Below are 6,493 nucleotides of genomic sequence, written 5' to 3' on the forward strand. Positions count from 1 at the left end.
CTTTCCCAGGGACAGGGGACAGCACCAGGAAAACACACGGGGACTGACGGCCAGGACCTTCCATGTCAGCTCTTTTGCAGTGCGAGGGCAGCACCCCCTATTTCACAGAGGGCAAGACCCCAGATCTTGGCTCACTGCAGCTCAGCTGTCAGCCCTGTGAAGCCCCCGTGGCCCCAAGGAGCCCACGGGGGTGCCCAGGCTCCTGTCTGGCCACAGGTCTGCTCCAACCCCTTCAAACTTCCTGCATTTGTTTCACTCGAGCTATTTGGGGGAAGTAGGGTGTTGTTATGTCTTCAGCTCAGCATCTATTTAGAGAAGGATAATACTATTGTGGGGGAGGACAATGAGAATATGAAATGCCTAAAATTCTCTGTCTCTCACTATTTTGACTAATTATTTTTTTCGTCTTTTTCCTTCAAATGGGTATTTCCTTGGAAAATGACAGTGAGATTTGATGGCCTGGGTGAGGGGGATAAAGCCTGAACTAAGCCCACCAAGATGAGCCCAGACTGATCTCAGCTATAGCCCTAGTGCAGGCGCTATATTCTCCCCAGGGCAGAGCAAGGGAAGGTCAGAGGACAAAAGAGAAGGGATGACCCATACAGGAGATTATTGCCCTAGGAGACCTCAGTGCAGAGGACAGCAGCCACCCCCTCCTGCTACTTTCCCAGGGCTATGTTTAGCTCCTGGTTCTCTTGGGGAACCCAGATGAGCACCTGGAACACCTTAATGTCATTGTCCCACCAGAGCGGGCTTTAGTAGACTTTTTTTCCTTTGCAGGATATAACTAATTGGTCCTGACATCAGGGAGAGTCATGTTGGGTCCTGAAATAGCTCTCTGCAGAGCTTTACTTACAGAGGGGCAGCGTGAGTGAAAGTGTACATGAAACTGCTTTCACAGGGAGGCTGCATGGCCATGGAGTGCACCTGAGTTCAGGTCATGTCTCAAGTCCTGGAAGCCCAGACTGGGGAGCAGAAAGAATGAACATCAATGGCCTGGCTGATGAACCTCACCTCTAGGTTAGCCCAGAGGTACAATAAGGACTCTCAGTCTTACTACTGCTGCACAACAGGCCCTTGCAATACCCTGTGCCTGTAGTGGTCCCTGCTCCTCTGCCTCTCTGGTGGTAGCCTGGAGGGTTTGGTTTCCTTGGTGTTTCTCTCTTTGGTAACAGCAGTGAGAGCTGTGAAGAGCCAGGGGGTTCAGTCTACTTCAAAGCATCAGTAACCAAAAGGTCTTTATGGGATTGGCCTGGGAGTCCAGAGAGGAGGCAGATTTTACCAGCTCCAGCAGACCCTGGTGGATTTTAGGGTCTCCTACACAGCTGTACCATGCTGTATGCTCTGCTAGGAATTCACTGGGCCAGCGCTGCAGCCAGAGGGTTTTAGCAGCAAAGTCATGCATGGGAGATAACTGCTGTACTGGTGTGTGGGATAACCGCTGTACTGGGGTGGGATAACTGCTGTACTGGGGTGGGATAACTGCTGTACTGGGGTGGGATAACTGCTGTACTGGTGTGGGATAACTGCTGCACTGGTGTGTGGGATAACTGCTGCACTGGTGTGTGGGATAACTGCTGCACTGGTGTGTGGGATAACTGCTGTACTGGGGTGGGATAACTGCTGCACTGGTGTGTGGGATAACTGCTGCACTGGTGTGGGATAACTGCTGTACTGGGGTGGGATAACTGCTGTACTGGGGTGGGATAACTGCTGTACTGGTGTGTGGGATAACTGCTGCACTGGTGTGTGGGATAACTGCTGCACTGGTGTGTGGGATAACTGCTGTACTGGGGTGGGATAACTGCTGTACTGGTGTGGGATAACTGCTGCACTGGTGTGTGGGATAACTGCTGCACTGGTGTGTGGGATAACTGCTGCACTGGTGTGGGGGATAACTGCTGCACTGGTGTGTGGGATAACTGCTGTACTGGTGTGGGGGATAACTGCTGCACTGGTGTGGGATAACTGCTGTACTGGTGTGGGGGATAACTGCTGCACTGGTGTGGGATAACTGCTGTACTGGTGTGGGATAACTGCTGTACTGGTGTGTGGGATAACTGCTGCACTGGTGTGGGATAACTGCTGCACTGGTGTGGGGGATAACTGCTGCACTGGTGTGGGATAACTGCTGTACTGGTGTGGGATAACTGCTGTACTGGTGTGTGGGATAACTGCTGCACTGGTGTGGGATAACTGCTGCACTGGTGTGGGGGATAACTGCTGCACTGGTGTGGGATAACTGCTGCACTGGTGTGGGGGATAACTGCTGCACTGGTGGGGGATAACTGCTGCACTGGTGTGGGGGATAACTGCTGCACTGGTATGGGATAACTGCTGTACTGGTGTGGGATAACTGCTGTACTGGTGCATGTGGGATAACTGCTGTATTAGTGCAGGGATCCCCTCCTTGCCATGCAGAGACTTTCCATTACAAGATGCTCTCTAAAGCCTGGGCATTGCTTAAGAAAGTAAAATTAGATCAGAGCAGCACTAAAGATAAGCAGCTCAGTTCTCATCCTGCAACTTGCCAGAGCATTGTGGCAGGTGGGAAGCAGGACAGGACACAGTGTCACCTGCAAGGATAGCAGCAGACTGCCCTGAGGGAGCCCAAGCTCATAGACCTGCCCCAGCCCTGCTCTGATCAGTGTGACAGTATTGGGGATGCCTGGGGGGACACTGGGATATGGGGTGGAATTGCTGCTGCTGAGCCAAGGGCAGAGCAGGGCAGAGACCTGTGTGTTGTGTGCTACATCTCAAATGAAGGCAAATGGTGGGATGGGGAAGGACTTGCCATGGCCCTGGGTGCTCCTCAGGCATCTGTGCATGATGGAGGCAGCACATACTCTGCTCTCTGTGGCTGCACCCTCCCCTTGCTCATTTTCCTCCTGGCCATGGTGCCTGTTGCTGCCAGGGCCCTGGCAAGGCACCTTCTGGTCAGGCTCTCCTGGAACCCCAGAGAAGGCAGTGGGCAGGGCACAGACCCCAGGACCTGCCTCTGCTGCTGAGAAGCATCCATTTCTTCCCAGGTGAGCAAAGGCAGGAGCAGGCTGCAGGGCAAACATGGTCTTGGCCATATTCAGAAATCATTATCGCTAACACTCAGCTTTGACAAGCTACTGCAAATGAACGTTCCTGCCAGTAGCTGTCTAGACCTGGCTCTCTGCTTGCGCTGGTCTCATCTCCTGGGCCACCACGGACACGGATGGAGCTGCCTCTGGGGGTCATCAACCACAGCTTGGGTAGAGAAAGTGCAGGTGTCCCTGCTCAGAAAGAAATATTTCCAGACTATTTTCCTCCACTTCCAGCAGAAGAGATGATGCCACATTAAAGTGGTTTCAGACAACCATATTGCTGATCCTGGAGCTGAAGTTAAAATCCCTGTGCCAGCCAGAGGGGAATGAGGTATCCCAATGCCCAAAACAAGGTGCTGGGGAAATACTACCTCCCTACCTGCCATCTCTGATGCCTGGTTCAGCATCCCCATGGACCTGTTTCAAGCAGCAGAATGAGAAGTCACTGATAGGAAATGCAGGCATCTGCATTCACACTTAACTCTATTGTTTCGTAAGTATTAGCAGAGAGATTGAAAATGTAATTATGATAATTAAGCTAAATTGCAATCTTCCTACAGGAGCTACCAAATTATTTATATCAACTTTTCATCCTAACTCCCTTAACTGTTCCCTGCCCCAGGGTGCCTGCACTGTGTTCCAGTTCAATGGCATTTGTGAAACAGCAGCACATGGCAGTTCCTACTCAGCAGCAAATTGGGATGGGAAAAGAGGTATGTGAGAAATAGTGGTGCTGAGGGCTGAGCACTTTGGGGGCAAAGAGCCACAATAAGAGGGGAGAGCCAGAGGGAAGTGTGCAGGACTGGGAAAGGCAGTGCCCAGCTGCAGTCTGGGCTGCCTGAAAAGGGCAGAGCAATGCTCAGCAGGGCTGGATTTGGGCACTGCCTCTCCTGTCCCTTGGGGCTGAGGGTGTACCTCCCACCGTAATCTTTGGAGCTGGAGTGAGCACAGATCCCACTGTGGCAAGACTCAAGGGCCATGGCACAGCCAGGCCAGCCTGGTGCAGGGCCTGGCTCAGCACACAGACCCAGCAGCAGCAGCTTTGGTGCTGCTGCTCTGCCAGCTCCCTCCAGGAACACTGTCAGCTCTAATTAATGTCACAGTTCAGCTTGTTCATGGGTCCGAGCAGACCGCGTGCAACTTCACGGTGCTGTGGGAAGAGTGATGAATTCCATCCCAGAGCCTTTTCCTTGTGTCCCCCCTTGCTTGCCTGTGCCAGAGCAGCAGGGATTTCCAGACCCAGATGCAACACCGAGCATGTCACCCCTCTTTGTGGGGTGGCAGCAGGACCAGCTGCGGGACGCAGACTGCCCAGCTGCTTCCCATTTTGGAGCAGGACAGTAAGGGAGGAGCTCTATAGGCAAAGCCCTTTACTGTGACTAGTTCTCCAGGATCCTTCCCACCGAGCTGAGGACATATGTTTGAGGACATATGCCCCTATTTTGGGGCATAGGGACAGATGATGTATACCACGATGCACCACCACTGGGTCCAAGACATCTGGACAGTGGCATAAAAGCCTAGATGCCTGCAGCTAGCAGACCCTGACCTTCACCAGTCCTGGGCTATCCTGTCCCAGACCTCGCCCAGTTCCTACCATCACAGGGGCTTGATCTAAACCCACACATGGGAGCTGTGCTCTGGCTTACCAAGTCTGAGCAAGCAGAACATCACCCCGCTTGGGAAAAAGCATTCTGCAGCCTTTCCTCCACCTCCAGCCCTCAGCAGCAGCATGGACTGCAGTGACCATGGTTGGATCTTGGAGGGTGCTGGGCAGCTGCAGCCTGGAGCTCAGCTCCTTGCAGAGCTGCCTTGTTGAGCCAAGGGCTGGATTGGGACCTTGCCCTTCATTATATAACTGTTTCTCCAAGTGTTTTCGTAGTGCTCAGCCCTCCCGCCAGGCAGAGCCCCCACCGGCAAGGGGGAATGTCATGGTTTTCTGAATGCATAGCTTTGATTTCCTGCTGGGCTGTAGCAGCAGACAGTTCTGCTCCCTCCAGTTCATGCACCTTGCCAGGCATTCACCAAGACTCAGACCCCTACAAGGCACCAGGCAGCAAGCTGGAGGTGCCTGGGGTGGGTGATGGAAATGTGGAGAGAAGCAGAACCTCAGAGGCCAGGTCAGTTCAGTTCCTCCATGGGGCTCTTTGAGCCCCGCGGATGAACCGACCTGGCCTGGCCTCTGGGACCCCACGCTGTCCCTGTGCTGCCCTGGCTGCCTGCCCTCACATTCCTGTCCTTGCACATCATCTCCTTCCAGCTGCTGGGGAAAACAGCCCCTGCTGCTACCAGCGGCTGGGGTGAGGAGGGGGAGACGCCTTCACAGCACATGAGCTCTGCGGGAGCTGGGGCTGCTGCTGACCTTGGAAATGCAGGGTTTTTTTCTTCCCAGCTCCAGGAGAAGCAGGAGGTGAGGCACAGCTGGCTGGCACTGCACCATGCTTGCAGCACACAAGTTTTTTTCATCATCAGTGGGACCCTGCCCACCCTCACCCAAGAAAACCAAGGGCTGTGCAGTGCTGTCACCCACAACCCCTTGGACAGTTTGATGATAGGTTGCCTGCCCTGTGCCTTCCTTGCAGGCTGAAATTGGGGATTTTTTCCCCGCTGAATAATAAAGGGTTTGGTGTGATGGCCAAGAATTGGGCAATGGGACACTTGTGATGCCTTGGGAAAGACTAACAGCAGTGGGACAGGTCAGCTACTCTTCTCCAACACACCACTGAGGAGGAAATCCTGACGTCTTCCTGCTTCTCTGTGAATCACAGTGTGTGTGCTGAAGGTGACTTGGAAATGTCCCAAGGTTGTACTCAATACTGAGTATTGCCTGTAGCCCTCAAAAAGGAAAAGGTTTTCACCACTAACCTGGTGCCATTCAACCAGATTTCACATCCAGGAGTCCAAAACAGCCCCTCAGCCAGCAGTTCCCACATCATCACCCCTGGTCAGGCAAACTGGATGTATCCTGTGCAAGGCACATCTCCAAACTAAACTGCAAATAATTCTGAATCTAAATCAGAACTACAGTCTAGGCTAAAAGTCATTTCATGACTTGGCTCGTTCCACTTGACCACTGGGTAATTTTTCTGGTTGCACATGATATTTTTTCCTGTTGTGGATGAGGAAGACCTAAGGATGGGAGAAGGGCATGGTAAGGGCAGAGAAAAACAAGAAGTTGTACATGGCATCCTGCCAACACTTCCAGATTTGTGGGGCCCCCCCTCAGCCTCATTTTCAGGAGAAAATCTGTAGTACAACAGCAAATACACAGTCAATAAATAGTATTAGCAAAAAGGGCTCTTTTCTCCTTAATCTCTTCATATTCTGGGAGCCATCATTGTTGCCTGGAATAATCACATGCTCTATTTAGCCATAACACACTCGGGGAACCTCAGGCACCTGGTGCAGCACCTAAGCTG

The sequence above is a fragment of the Coloeus monedula genome, assembly GCF_965178545.1.
Source record: "Coloeus monedula genome assembly, chromosome: 10".
Taxonomy (NCBI): domain Eukaryota; kingdom Metazoa; phylum Chordata; class Aves; order Passeriformes; family Corvidae; genus Coloeus; species Coloeus monedula.